The sequence below is a fragment of the Myotis davidii genome, unplaced genomic scaffold, assembly GCF_000327345.1.
Source record: "Myotis davidii unplaced genomic scaffold, ASM32734v1 scaffold115, whole genome shotgun sequence".
NCBI classification, from domain to species: Eukaryota; Metazoa; Chordata; class Mammalia; order Chiroptera; family Vespertilionidae; genus Myotis; species Myotis davidii.
Genome location: NW_006291010.1, coordinates 1087408 through 1103384, shown reverse-complemented (window position 1 = coordinate 1103384; position 15977 = coordinate 1087408). Strand labels below are relative to the sequence as shown.

At 38.7% G+C, this 15977-nt stretch overlaps 1 protein-coding gene across 9 annotated transcripts in view; it reads left to right on the top strand.

The window, feature by feature from the left end:
• MECOM (MDS1 and EVI1 complex locus) overlaps positions 1 to 15977 on the top strand; it is a 576798-nt gene that overhangs the window by 250159 nt on the left and 310662 nt on the right. The window contains exon 1 of one of the 9 annotated variants that reach the window (XM_015564144.1): positions 6171 to 6175. The exons of the other annotated variants lie outside the window; for them this stretch is intronic. The gene's annotated coding sequence lies outside the window, so the exon portion shown is untranslated. Of the gene's footprint in view, positions 1 to 6170; positions 6176 to 15977 lie in introns of those variants that run through there. 9 annotated transcript variants of the gene reach the window in all.

The following is a 15977-nucleotide window of genomic DNA, read 5'->3' as shown; positions in this document are numbered from 1 at the left end:
ATATATATTTGATATTTTTATATTTATTTCTTACCCTAATTTTTAACTGGAATCATAAATTTAAATATCCTCAAAAGTCATTATTTTGGATAAAAAAAAAAAAATCATTTCTCAATTTCTGAAGGGTTGTAGATTTAGTAATTGAAACACTTTATTTTTGGTTTTATCAAGTTAGTCCATGAGATAAGGTAAATCAGCAGCAGATAATTTGCAATGATTGATGTAAAGCTGAGAGGAACTGTGAGTCATTCGCCTCAGGTTGGGCCTACAGGCTGGTGAGATACTATTTGTCCTGCTTTACAAATGAAATGACTGTGATCCAGAGATTGGGTGATTCTCCTGCTGTCACATAATTAATAAATGGTAGATAGGGAATTCAGACCTAGGCTACTCCCCCTGTCTCCCCCTCCATGCATGTCTGAAACCACTTATTTTTTTTTTACCTGTGAGTTTATTATTTAATATATGTGGGCATCACCACATTTCTTAAGGACTCACAGGGGTCAAAGCACCATGATATAAGAAGACTGGGATTGCCAACTCTAAACCTTTGTCGAATATGACTGCCTACCCACTTTAGGCATTACAGAAGGCATTTACTTAATTCTATCTCTTTGATAATTATAAACTGCCCCCCCCCCCGCCAAAAAAAAAGTGTTTTTCTCCTGTTTTTACAGATGAATACAAACCTGAGACCCAAGCTGGTCAAATTACTTGCATACAGCCCATCAGGATCAAAAAGCTAGTTTCGTTTATGTCCGTAGCTCCTGCAATGATAATTTCAAAGTTTCTATTATGTGACTAGCAAAAGGCCCTTAGAACACATCTAAGAAAAACCAAAACATCAACACCCTAACTTCAGGGAATCCTAAGTCACTTCTCAGTGAGCACTCTTACGCCTTACTCTGTTTTACTTGTTAGGGGTTTTCCTTAATTGCATATTAATTCCGTGTCCCTGCGGTATGAGAAATTTAAGGAGCAGGAAAGAGCTGTCTGGCTCAGTGGGACTGGGTTGTTATTTCGTCTGGCTGTTTCCTACCTCGCATGGCGATTGATTACCCTGACTATCGTGTGTTGACATATTTTGCTTGCTGTACTGATTATACGTTGGGAGGACTAATTCTTTTATTGGGTTAGAGTTCAAAGGTGCTCATCTGTCAGCAAAAAGTCTCTCATTTCGTGGCATGCTCGGCCTCCTCTTATATCTGTCATTTTTATACTGTTCTCAGACGTTTTCCTCTTATTTCTGGTCCTAGTTCAATAGCAAAGATCTTGAAGGATTTTCCTTTGTAGTGGGCTATTTTGTACGGTTTTTGGAGACAGATTCTGCTCTTTGAAGATATGCAGACTATTGGCATTTCACAGACTCTGACTGAAGCAATGGAAATCACACCATATCCTGCTCTTTGATTTTAACAACTCTGTTGGTGCAGGTCTCTAAATCTTGGATTTTTCCCAAACATGGTCAATTTCTGAGACCAATAAATGGGTAGATCTCTACTTGGGTTTTGCTAGTCAGTGTCCTGGCATTCTGGCTGACCATCAGGAAATGGACTGCCATAAAGAAGAGTCCAAGGAATGGTGATTTGATTGCATAGAACAATATGAAAGCTCACCTAATGTCTACATGTATTTTTCAGCACTTCTATAGAAATCTAATTTTTAACTGGAATCATAAATTTAAATATCCTCAAAAGTCATTATTTTGGATTACATATGATGATATGATGACTTTTTTTTTTTTTGCAATTAGCTTGAGGTTATTTGGGATATAAGTAGCATAACTTTCTTGATAAGATTGTCAATGTGTTAAGACTGCATTTTGTTGTAGTTTATATTTTAACTTCTACTTTTCCTGCATGCTGCATTTAGAAGTTGATCAAAATAATAAAACAAGTGTTGTAGTAATAATCGGTTACAGAAATGATCTTTGTGAACTGGTAAGATAATCAATGATGACTAGCTTTTGCTCTAACTTTTTACTGTGTTATAACAAGTTAGTCTTCAAGTTTCATACAAAGCGTAAGTAAACCCTGATTTAGAAAAATAGCTGGAGCTGGCTCATAAGCAACTAGGCCATCCTCCAGAGGGGAATGAAGCAAGCCAAGGAGTCTGAAGTCTTTTGTTGGAAAAGAAAGAAAAATGGGAGTTATTGTCAAATTTTACAGAGTTTATTTATTTTTTGATATTTGGGTTTCTAAAATTGGTAGGTGGTGATGGGACTATTAGAATAAAATTGAAATAGAACAGTATGGGATCATTATGCCTGGGCCCATTATGCCTGGCAGGTAGTATGTATTTAGTAAAAGTAAAAACTTTATTACTTTTTATCTTCTCATTGACCCTATCTAAGCCAAATTCATAATATGAACTAAAAATGCTAACGTCATCAGCCTTCAATGGCTTTTCCTGAATTTATATGCACATGGTACTATGTTGATTATGGATGTACAAAGCAAGCAATATACCCTAGATGCGACTCTTCCTAGGACTTTACTTTCACAATCACACAGAGATTGAGGAATTCATAGAATGTGAGCTGGAAGGGACTCTGGGGGTTCTCTACATTACGTAAGACGAGGACATAGATTCCCAGAGAGATGAAAAGACTGTTCAGAGTTTCCCAGTTAATCAGTGGCAATGCCAGGAATGGGATCTGAGTTCCTACAAGTCTAGTCTATTGCTCTTATTTATCCACCTTTCTGTTTTAGAAAATAAAATTATGGGTGTCTATTCTAGGAGTTGTTCATCAGAAAAACTATTTCAAAATATTCTAATCTTTAAAGATATACACCCAATTAGAAAAAGAAAAAATATATAATTGTGTGAGTAAGCATGATTGCAAGGGAGAGGTGTGGGTAGTAGTCCTAGGCTAATCCATAATCCATAATTTTCCACATTCCCTTTCCAATGATCTGATAGAGACCATTGGCATTTTCTTATTTTTTTGCAAAGTACTCTGTAAATACAACTTCAACTCACTCTTCCTACCCTTGTCCAATCAGATTTATTTAATAAACTCACCTGATGTGGAAATTTTGGAGCCACCCCTGAGTAGTAGGACCAAACTTCTTCTAATGTATTTATGCAGATTCTGAGAGATTTCAAGAATTCAAGTGGCAGGATATTTGGGGGGGTGGTGGTGAGGGGAAGGAATTGGCAATTGGATCATAGCAAGCATTAAAAAGGACCAAAAGGTTGTATTCTTTCCTGTAAGTACACCAGCTATATTTCTAAATATGGCAGCTTTGAAGAATTTTATAGACATCTATGGTACTATTCATTTTTTCCACATTGATTTAGAGCACTCCAAGAGGGCAACAGCAGTTACTGAACCCTTGTTCTGCAAGGCCTACTGCACAAGTTGCAATTTTACATGGCACAAAATGATCTGAATAAGTCAAAGACCCCCAGATCAGTTAAATTAAGTAGTGCTACACTTTTTAAAATAGCCTCAATTATTACAACATACAACATTCTATTGTGCATGTCTAGGTCTAGTCATGATATTTATCTGGTATGAACAAATTCTATAATTATGCCTTTACCTCATAAGGTAAAGGCATAATTATAGAATTTGTTTATGTCTCTTAGAGACCCTTTGTGGTTTATGAGAGGGAGGAAAAGTGGGGGGGGAGAGAGAGAGAGAGAGAGAGAGAGAGAGCGAGAGAGAGAGAGAGAATAGAGCAGAAACCCTTCTGACCGTATTGTCTAGCAGAGCAAGAGAACATTAGAAAAGCTGTGACCCCAAAGCGTCCATAAACAGTTATCTTCCCCCGGGAGAAGCTGGAGTGGCCATTCTACTGTGCTATAACTCTGGGTGTTTGTTAAAAATTTATTCAAGGCTAAATCATATCACTGAACAATGGGTATGGAGGCCCAGATCTGTGTGTCAAAGAGAGGAGGCCATATCAGGGCCAGGTTGCTTTATTGAGTGGGGTCTGTGTCAGGCAGACAAGGAGAATGGGAGGTTTCCTTGGAGGCTTTTGTAAAGCTCTGTGCTTCTTCTCGGGGCTCGATTAGAATAATCAGAGGCCTTGGGAAATTCACACGGTTTTGGTGGGGCTGCGATCCATCATCATCCATCATACTTGTGCGCTGGGTGACTGAGGAGCCAAATACCAGGCCGGCGGGGTGGCCAGAGCCCTTCTCTGCATGGAGCTCTCTGGTCTGCAGGGCAAGGCTCCAGGAAGCCTGGCAGAGGGAGGGGCAGAGGAGGCTGCAGGGGAGCTAACTCCCAGATCAGCCTGCCTTTGGGGGCGGGGGGCTTTCCCTGCCAGCAGTCCCCACAGGCGACAGTCTACGAACAGGAAGTAACTACATAGTACTTTGAAAGATTTTTGGATTTCCTCAGCTTAATTCGAGTTTTGCTGGCTTGGTTTGGAGTTTATTTCTAATTTATTGCTAGTTTGTGTTTGTTTGTTTGTAGATTTTCACATTTTTTTTAAAGAGCTTTCTAGGTTGTTTGCTTCTATGCACATTTGCATGTAGGAGGAATTGGGTTTTGTCATTTTAAATAAGGAAAAACTGTGTCATGGTGTGTGAGTGAGTCAGAGTGTGTGTGTATGAGTATTTTGAGGGAGACAACCATAAAACCTTCATTATATATTCCTATATGTTTAGCAACTTTTTTCAAACTTTTTTTTTAACCTAGGAAGAAATGTGGTTTGGGGTTGTTTTTAAAAAAAATGTTTTGAGACTCCAGAATTAGGAGAACAGTGTCTAGTTCTATAGAAAAGCATTTATTGCAATATGATCTCAGAGCCAGTCTGTAGAGTCCCGTGTGAGATTGGATTGCTCAATAATGACTAATTTGGCCTTTCAGTTCCCAAGCAAAGAACTTTGGCAGCCAAGTATGTAAATTTTTACCCATCTTCCATTTTGGTTTTTCTCAGGAAACTAGGGAAGGAGTCAAATCTAGGTGTATGTACACATTATAATGAACCTTACAAATCCCAATTTGATGATGTTTACCAGTTAAGAAAACATACTTAATTTTGCCTTTTTTTCTGTTTCAGAGAGTTAATGGACTTACTACCTCTCTAAAGCCTCCTACCCCCCAGAAAATTTTTTAAAAAAAGCTTGTGTCTTAATCATTTTGGCTTATGTAAATTAATACAGAGTCTCTGTGATTTTGTTTTTCTGTTACTTTATGTTATTCTGTTTACTTTAGGTGAACATCCAGTGGCAAACACATGCCCTCCCTAAAGGAGTTCATTGGTATTCTCTTTTGGATGGTGCAAATAAGTCCATAAAATAAATGTGACGTCTAGTTCATTCTTCGTCCTTTTATATTTCTTAAGTTGAAAATCCATAGCAGAATGCCTAGAAGTATATTGTAATTTGACAAGGTTTGCTTTGTGTGCATATAAAAAAATATGACTTGTAAAAAAAAGTAAGTAGAAGAATAGATGTATGGGCACTGTGATGCTATTTTATTGGTATCTTTTGCACCCACTGCAATGAGACTCATGGAATGTTGGACCTAAATTAAAATAATCATAAATAATGTTAAACAATAATAAATAAAGCCCAACTCCTACCCTCTCCCTTTTTTCTTTTTTTTCTCTCTCTCTTTTTTCCCCTACGAAGAAAATATACAAGTAAATAACACAAAACAGATCATCTACTTTGGGGGAAGAAGACAGGTGGGCTGAGGGCAGTGTGGACTGAGCAGGCACCTCATACGCCCTGTGGATTTGGAGTTCTGGGGTTGGGGTGAGCAGGGAAGGGCACTGGATAGAGAATGTTGATTTGCAAGATTTTCTGCATATTCACTAATGGGTTTTTTAAGATTATCTTAATAATTTACATAAATTATATGTAGTATTGGCATGAAACTTTTTCTCAAAGATCTCAAGTGGAGGGGCATAGTTACATATAAGTAAAATTTTCATAAATTCCTGTGAAAACCATTGAGATAAGGAGTTGCTTTGGGGCCTTTCCTGAGGAGAACGAGGAAGGGGTTGTATATCTGGTAAGTACTTCTTAAAGCCAAGTACCTGGGCTAGGATTATCCCCCTATCTAATAAAGAGGGAATATGCTAATTGACTGCCCTGTCCTCAAAGATGGTGTGCCCACAGCCACAAGATGGCTGGCAGGGGAGGGCAGTTGGGGGTGACCAGGCCTGCAGGGGAGGGCAGTTGGAGGCGATTGGACCAGCAAGGGAGGGCAGTTGGGGGCAAACAGGCCTGCAAGGGAGGGCAGTTATGGGCAACTGGGCCAGCAGGGGAGGGCAGTTGGGGGCAATTGGGCTGGTAGGGGAGCAGTTAGGCATCAATCAGGTTGGCAGGGGTGTGGTTAGGGGGTGATCAGGCAGGCAGGCAGGCAGGCAAGTGGTTGGGAGCCAGCAGTCCCAGACTGTGAGAGGGATGCCTGACTGCAGTCAGACATCCCCTGAGGGGTCCCAGATTGGAGAGGGTGCAGCCTGGGCTGAGGGACACCCCCAAGTGCATGAATTTCATGCACTGGGCCTCTAGTCAATATATATTGAACAACTTTAAGTGTAGGAACTTAAGGATAATTAACATGTAAAATTATATTTACTAATTTGAAGGAATGAGGCTTGTTATGGAATCAACATTCCTGAGAGACTATCAGAAGTAGGGAAAACATCCTTGAATGCCTTACCTGGCACATTTTCTATTTGTACCTGCATGACTAACATTGTTTTCTCCTGTTCCCATGCTCATCTTTTGATCTTCATGGGGTCTTCCACCAAAAGAAAGGCCTCTGAGATCTGAAAGGGCATCATTCTCCAGGACCCAGAGTTCCCTTGTCTCCTGTCTGCCCAGGGTCCTACTTCAGTGTTCAGTATCCCGGACTTTTTCTTCTCATCCCCTCTATGTGTCCCAATCCCATAGTGGCAGACTTTACTCATCATTGATAAACTAAGTCATGACATACAGCATATTGGTTCATCAGGGTTTATTTTATCCCACCTCACTCCCTCACTAAATCCTCTCTATTTAACTTCCTAAATCTCTCTTGTTCTTTGTCCTCCACTATCAGTGGTTTTTTGTTTTTTGTTTTAAGTCTTCAGTGTTTCTCTCATGGATTATTGAAATAGCCTCTGACAGGTTCATTGACCTTCCATGTCATCTTTCCTAAATTTCTCTTGTTCTTGGAGTCAGAATATTCATTATAAAACACCACTCTGGTCTTTCCATTCTGCTCCCTAAGATCCTTAACTAGCACCATATTTATTTTAGGAGGAAAAAGGCCAAACTCTAGAATATGGCATAGAGACTATTTGGCTCCTCACTACCTATTTCTTCACATCTGTATCTACCCTCTTTCCTACTATAAATCAGGCAATTCTGAGACACCCTTAGCTTCAGGCACATACTAACCTGTTTCATACTTTTATACCTCTCAATATGCTCTTTATCTTCCTTGAAAGGTCTCTCTTCCCCTGTCTTTACCCTGGAAATTCCTTGGAAACCATCTTTATTTTTCAACACCCTTTTCAAGTGTCACCATCTCTGGGCAGCCTTTCCTAACCCTTCTCACCCTCAGAATCCACTCCTTTATCCTCTGCACCCTGTACATAATTTGTTGACTGTGGGTACTATATTTTATTTCCATGACTTCCTTCTCTATTGGACTGTGTCTCTTTGAGGCCGGGAATGGGGCCAGACATTTGGCTTCTAGAGTGGAAACGCAGTGTGTGTGGCCCACAGCAAATGTCAAAATGCATATAGAAAGGAGCAGACTATCCATGGTCATGGATACTCTTGAAGATGGCTTTGCTTTAATCCAAAGAAATGATGCTAAATTGGGGGGAATTTCAGGTATGAGAACAAGTTGGGTCAGAGATATATTTTGGGGGGCGGGGGACCCAGCTTACGGCAGGCCTGGATCTATGGGAGCTGAGGGGAGGGAATGCACGTGCATCACGTGTTGTCTGGGGTTTGGCAGAGTGGAGACACCAGTGCTGATGGTGCCCAGATCCCCACACTTAACAGCAGACCCCATAGGTTATTAAAGCTGAGAGCCTATCTGGGAAGATTAGCTGGAGGAAGTACTTTAACCACGGAGCAAACAGGCAGTTGCTTGATTAGTGCCTCAGACGTGCCATGGCACCGCGGTGTTGGGTTTCCATCTGAACCATTACTGGGATATTTGAGATCTGGAGCTTCGGTTCTAGCCTGACCTTGCATTTGATTTCTGAGTCCATGCGTCAGAAATGGGCCTTGCTCACTCCTCTCAGACTGTGTTTCCCAGCAGTGAGTTTTGTGTCCTTTGTTTTTGGACATTTGAAAGGGATGCTGAGAATGAACCCATATGGTGTTTGTTTAGATGGGGAATCCTAAATAGCTTCTTGTACTGGGAGAACACAGTAGCAAATATATCTTACAGTAATGTGTTTTAAATCAAAAGGGCTCTATATTTCCCCCTGTGTCTGAATGTGACATTCTTGATCATTCCAGACCCACCTGTCTGAGAACACAGGAATCAAAAACAGGAGTCACTCTCAAATTTCACCTCTATTTAATCCATCACAGAAACATACTGGCTTTTCACTGTATATATATAAAAAAAACCACCAGGACATTTAAACAAAGTGACACAGATCATCAGCAGATCAACTGGGAATGACGGCTCAATCAAACAAATGTATGTTGAGAATTTCCACAAGGCAGCCCTTGCAGCAGCCAAGCCAAATTTGTTTAGTATACATGAGTTAGCTGCTTAGGAACATTCGCTATGCTGCATGCCAGATGATGACTTTTCTGGGTAAACATCCATTTAGCAGCATATACCCATCCATGAAAGTGTTGGCGTGATTTTGATCTATTCTCTTGGACTCCTGAAATTATGACTTCATTCCACTGGCAGCCAAGCACCAAACCCACACATGCACCATTTAGGCTAAATAAAGGGGAGGGGAAGCTATACACTTATTTCAAAATGTAATATAACCACCCAAAAGGTAGGAGAAACTCTGTAAAATTGACAGCCCATTTCACTTTTCTGACAAGCAATAAAGCAAGCATCATTAAAATGGATGTCAAATTACAGGGCAGGGAAGCAGCAGGGAAAATACCTACCTTGTTCTTGGTGTTTGAAATAGCATGTGGCATATTTATCCTACCTCAGTCTAAACTTGGAGGAATTCCTTTTTGGGTGAGGGGGTTGGAGGCTCATTTGTGAAATTGGAATTTCAGAATCAGATCCCAACCAAGTGAGAACATTTGAATTCTTCGGGGTAGGGCTTCCCCCCCCCCCCCCCTGTATTTGAACAACTATTTTCTTTTTAATGGTGTCACTTTAAGAATGGAAAACTCTGTTGAGCACAGTCATTAAGAACAAAAGCTAAGGACAAAAGAGTAAAGTGTTTATAAAAACTCAGAAACAAATACCAAAACTTTCTGGGAGAATTTGCTAACTCTGTGCTTACTCTCATCGGCTGTTGTGAAATCCAGCTTGAGCTGTGCATGGTTCAGCTCAATGTTCTAGTTTATCAACCAAAAGCCTCTCTTTCGGATTCTATTCAACTAGGAAATCCTCAATTTGGGAGACACTTTCAAACAGAAAGCTTGAGGATTCCAGTTTTGGACTGAGGGGGTAATTATCTGAAATTCGTTGAGATTTTTGTTTCCAACCCTTAACCACCTCTAGAAGAGCACTTGGCAACAAACGTTTGCTTGAGCAAGTTTTCTGAATGGTCCATCATTTAGCAATCCCCCAGAAAATGTTTCTTCTCTAGTAGTGGCAATGACTTTCGCGGATAACTGCTTCTTTTGAAATCTGTTTAAGATTCAGAGCTAGGTGAGCTACAAAGTGGAGCTTTCAAAAATGAAACTCCTCATAAAGAGCATTTTTTAAAGTTGATTCCATTTGAATTTGAGCATCTACTATATTCACAGCACTGCAGGGAGGATTTAAAGATCATTGAGACATAACCCTTGCCCTCAAGTAGCTGAAAATCAAAATGGGAAAATGCACGTGAAAACAACGAATTATAGCAGCACCATATAAAGACAAAAGGATATGTTTTGAGGTATATTTTCTATTCTCTGGGATCTACAGAGGAAGGGGCTCCCTCTGGTTGGTGAGGTGATGGACATGGAAAGTGGGAACCTTTAGCAGACGAGATGGCATCTAAACTGGATATGAAAGAGTTTTACTGTATAAATCTTAAAGGCTGCCTCTTCCACAGGCCATCCCTATCTAAAGTTGTCACCTACACATTTCAAACTGTTTTATCTTATCCTGAGCACCGAAATTTATCTTATTCTCCATCTATGTGTTGGTTTCCTTTCTTCCCTTCCCCAAAGCTATAAGGTTCATTCAAGCAGGGACATTGTGGTCCTAGGTCACTGTTCCATCTCTAGGTCTCAGAACAAGGGAAGGGCATTCTAGATCAGAAGGCTGTCAAGGAAACATTACAGAGAGAACCCAAATTCCACAGAGTATTCACAGACAAAGAATAGATTACTGTGGCTAGATTATAGGATGCCTTAAAGGCATACGATGGCCAAATTGATTATGACCAATTACAAAAAGAACTTTCTGAGGTCTTCAGGAAGCCGTGGCCAAGTTTTGAGAGGAAAATTGATGAGCTCTAATCCTCCCAAGTCTTTCTAAAATGGGTGTTGATTTTGACAAGCCAGGATAAAACTTTCTTGGGAGAATGGTACACCTTTAGCAGCATGCATTCAGCCATGAGAGCAGTTGTGTGATATCTTCTTCAATCCCTTTATCCAGAGCTTAAAAATAGGATAAATGGAATTGTTCTATTATTAATATCAATGTGCCCCCAAGTGTGGTTACATGGGTGCCAGTTTTAAATCCCCAGAGAAAATATTAATGTACATGTACATGGACCTTTAGTGGCTTAAGTTTGGGGCAGAATAATCTTAGGGCAAGTGGAGATTTGTTGTAAACAAAAGACTTTGTTTAAATATGAATAAAGAAGAGAACAATAACCTGCCATGCTACCATTTGCTCCAACAATGACACCTTTTACATAATCCCAAGAATACTATTTATCAAAGCAGTTCCCAGGTATTGGGATGAACCAGAAACTCTCAATGCGCTGATTGATCACTCTTTGCTAGAAGCTCACTAGGATCACATAGCCACTCCAAAATCAACAGCCTGGAAGAAGATGAAAAGAGGCTTGAAACAAAGGCTGGAATGTTAGGCTAGCAACTGCCTTACATTGCATTGCAGTAAATACGTCAACTAATATTCATAAATGTCTAGTCATGACCTGGTAAGGGCATGGAATGAACTGCGCACGACAATTCAATTTTCTATCCCCAAAGGAACCCTGGCTACTACTCCCTTTTGCATAATAAAGCTTTGAGGGAACTCTCAGTGGGTTTGCCTGTCTCCCTACCTACTGAACTTCTTTAAACACTTGTATATGTTATTAAGGTAGTGTAAGTAGGCACAGCCTGGGAATACCTGTCTCTATCTCCATCCATCGGCCTAGACCTAGGAGGTGTTTTGGAGATTCACCAACTCTCCCACAGTAATGGAAGGGCAGCTAGAAAGTTTGTCGTGTTCTTCTATCTGCCAGGTGTTTAGAGGCACACCCTCTTTTGAAGCAATGGAATGGGATATTTGTGGGTGTGTGTGTGTGTGTGGGGGGGGGAGATTAAACTGCTCTATCAAAGAGATAAAGAGATAAAGGAATCCCAATACTTTTTTTTTCTTCTCCTTTGAATCTTGGGCTGAAATCATGGAAAAAACTGATCATTTCCCATCATAAAATACTACTTATTGTTCATTGGCCAATAATGCCTCTTTCAAATATAAACCTTCCTCCAACCTTATTAAGTTCAGGCTATTTCCTGCATCATCATCGAAATCTTGGCAGGGGAGCAATCTGGAATGAGCTCATCTTTTTATACCATGTCAGTGATCACATTGATCTTTCTTTACATTTGGTTTCAACAAGTGTTTATTGAGAGATTTATTGACAGGGGAGTGGTAGAGAATGAATTGTTTGTGAACCATTTCATCACCTTTTGTTGTACCTGAAAGACACTGACCTTTAAGAGCTGTCACCCAAGACCTAGAGGCCTGAGAACCTTTTCTAATAATAATGATAATGCATTTGGATTTTCTTCTAAAGTTTACAAAAGATGCTCAAATGCTTTATTTCTTTTGATTATTATTACAGTTTTATGTCATAAGTATTTTAAAAAACAGTGTTGTCTACTAGAAATAGAAATGTGAGCCATTAATATAAATTTTAAATTTTCGGATAGCCAATTAAAGAGGTAAAAAGAAAACAGGTATAATTAATTGTACTAACATGTTTCATTTAACTCATTATATTCAAAATTGTATCATTTCAGTAGATAATCAATATAAAAATTATTATATATTTGACAATTTTTTTGTGCCAAGTTTTAAAAATTAGGTATATAATTTTAAACTTACAGCATATCTCAACTTGAAGTAGCCACATTTCAGATGCTCAATTGCCTCACGTGTCTAGTGGCTACCATGTTGGGCAAAAATCAGATATGAATAAAGAAACTGGGGCTCAAAGAGATTAAGGGGCTTTCTAGGCTCGCATAACTAGTTAGGTATAGTGTTTTGGTTTAAACAGGAATTGGCTTGGGTCTGCAGTTTGCACATTATCTGACTTAATTATGATTTGTGATATTGGGGGTTGAGATTTTAGAACAAAAAGGTGGAGATGTTATGAAGGATGATTTTATTATATATATATACATACATACATACAGGCAGTCCTCGGGTTACATCGGACTCGACACATGTCATTTCGTGGTCACGTCACCATCTCCCATTTATTTATATATAAAAAAACTTCCGTCATTTCACGTATGTACATATGTGCTTTATGTTTTTTATGATTTATTTACCACAAGTAAAGGTCAGGAATTATTTTTTTTTTAATTTTTTTTACTGTTTCACTTCATTACTGCTGTATTTGTGCTCCATGTGAGTGACATAGGTGCTTATGCAGGTGGGTTCTGACTTACGGCGAAAATCACGTTATGGATCTCCGAGGTAACCTGAGGACCTACTATATATATGTAAGGATTCTTTATTGCTAGTTCTAGAAATGCCACAGAATTTGTACTTTTTAAAATAAGCTCCATATGAGATTTGGATGCACAGCCTGGTTTGGGATAGCTGCTCTAGTCTCTGGATTCCTTTAAGGTTCATCTGCATTTATCCATTCCTATATTTATTTATTAGTTTAATAAGTATTTATTGAACATATACTCTATGCCAGACTCTACATTTATTGCTGAGGATGCAGCTGGCAGAGTCCCTACCCTCATGAAGCTCACATTGTACAACCTACAAGATAAGGCTGGTTCATAGCAGGCACTGTAGGAAATGCTGGTGGAATTAAATTTAGTTGGCCATAATGATATTGATTTACCAATCACCCTTCTTGGAGGATTCAGTAAAAATATTGAGAAAAGGACAAAAATATGGGCTACCCATATAAAGATTTTTTTGTCTATTTTTATTCCTTTATAACAAATATATTTGAAGATGTTGAAATATGAGGAGGACATGGTAGAAGTTCTGAATTGATGCCATTTGGTTAAATTCATCTATTAGCATGTGGAGTATTTGGAGTGTGTGTGTGTGTGTGTGTGTGTGTGTGTATGTATGCATGTGTGCACAAGCATGTATATATTCAGCTTGTACTTTTCCTTTCTTAAGTGGAGCATTTTTACTGTATCCTCAAACAGACTGAAGGCACAATACATGTGATGCATTGGCACATTTATGTTAACATTTCCCAAGTTAGAGAAGGAAAAGGAGATACCACTCATTACTTCCAGTACAATTGCCTTGCTTTGGTCTGATGTTTTCAATTCAACAATCACACACTGAATTATTATTAGAAGCTAGAAACCTTTCTGGATTCTGGGGATTCTGCAGTAAACAGACACCCATGCTCCCTGCACTCATCACCTTATAGTCAGTGATGTTTTGGTAGAGGTATACTTTAATAAGCTTTGCCACGAGGGCTCACTTGAATTTGGGGTGTGCCACCACATGACCCTGTTATGACTCAACACATATTTATACAAGTTTTTGTTTGCTTGTTTTACGTGTGTGTTTTGACTTGAGGTGTATAACACTGTTTCTTGGAAGGATTTATAATGTTCTTCTTGTCCTCTAGAAAAGAGTCTGCTTAGCTGTTTTTTCTTCAGCCAAGTATTTTCATTTGACACTTTAAGCCAGCTGAACTTTGAAGAAAAATGCAGATTTACCTTACTGTGTGAAATGGTATAGAGGTCCAGGAGCATTAATTTTAAAATTCATAAATCCTTTGTTCTATACAAATTAATGACCTGTAACCTTTTTTTTTTCAGGTGACTTATTTTGACTTAACTATGTCCAAATAAATGTGTTTATTTTGGAGCCCTCAATGCTACCCAAAACTGACATGTTAAGCATCTCCCATGGCTCATAATATGTACAAGGGATGTGGACCACCCTCTGTTTTCTCATTATGCCAAATAATGGAAAGTGGAAATCACTCTAATCCTTCCTTCTGTGTCTGTTCTACCTCTGCAAATATGATAAACTCAATCCAATTAAAAGTCATTACCTCGCCAAGGCTCAGCCGCAGTCTATAACCTTTTGTTTCACAATCCTTTCGATTACCTGTCTTCATCACAAGTAGAATTTCTAGCCATCTTCCCCTCCGGTTTTCTCTTAAAGAAGAATATCCCTTTTACTGCTGAATATTGTAGTCTTGTTTTCTTTGCCATTCACTTGAGTGCATGCAATGGAGCTTTATATTATTCAAGTTCATTCTTCCTGGGCACTTATCTCTCTGACTGGATTGTAATTCCTTTGAAATCAGCAATTTCACTTTATTCTTCTTAGTGACCCCCCATGGTGCTTTGCATATAAAAGTCTTGCTAAGATTTAATAGTGATGATGCATATAAAAAGTTGAATGAAGTAAATCTATTAATATAACAACAATGGCAGCAAAACAACAAAAGCAACAACAGCACAAAGCTTATTAAGTCATGATGTAATTATTCCATCGACTTCAGGTATCTCTCCTATCCCATGGATTTTCTTTACATTATATACTTTTTAAAAATATATATTTTATTGCTTTTTTACAGAGAGAAAGGGAGAGGGATAGAGAGTTAGAAACATCGACGAGAGAGAAACATCGATCAGCTGCTTCCTGCACAGCCCCTACTGGGGATGTGCCCACAACCAAGGTACATGCCCTTGACCGGAATTGAACCTGGGACCCTTCACTCTGCAGGCCAATGCTCTATCCACTGAGCCAAACTGGTCAGGGCAACATTATATACTTTTGATAGAATTAAAACATTTCCATTTTTTTCTTGCAAGCAGTCATAGTTTACATATATTGATCCACAATATAATTGAATCAGCAAGCATCTTAGATGTTTAGGTTAGTAAACTAATAATTTTCTGGATCTTTAGCTTTGAGATTCTACAGTGTTATGAAAAACAGGTATTTCAATCAATTATCTTAAAGTTTTAGGAACATGATACCAAAAGATTTTACTTAACTAGCATAGCTATAACCTATTAAAACACGCAGTTTGTTAAAAAAGATTTATTAGGGAAAATCCATAAAATGATCAGCAAAAGCACAAAATAAAATCGCTGAGATTTTTTTTTTAATTGTGGAGCTTAATATCTGGGTTTAAACGACTTATTCTATGTAATGTTGATAAAACAGGGCAGCAACATGTTTTATGCATATACTACAAAATGAAGTTGCAAATATCTGGGTTTTTGGCATTCCTTTTTACAAAGCACCTTGTTGAATAAATAGCTCATTTTTCTTTGAGATTCCTTTTTCACTATGTAAATATAGCTCTTGAAATTTGCTTTGCTACTTTGGCTTTTGGTTACATTACTTTGACTATCAGAGGCACATGTAGATATTATTTGGGAAAGGACCATTATATTTTTGAAAATTGTGGGATATCAGAAATCAGTAGTACTACCATTTCTTC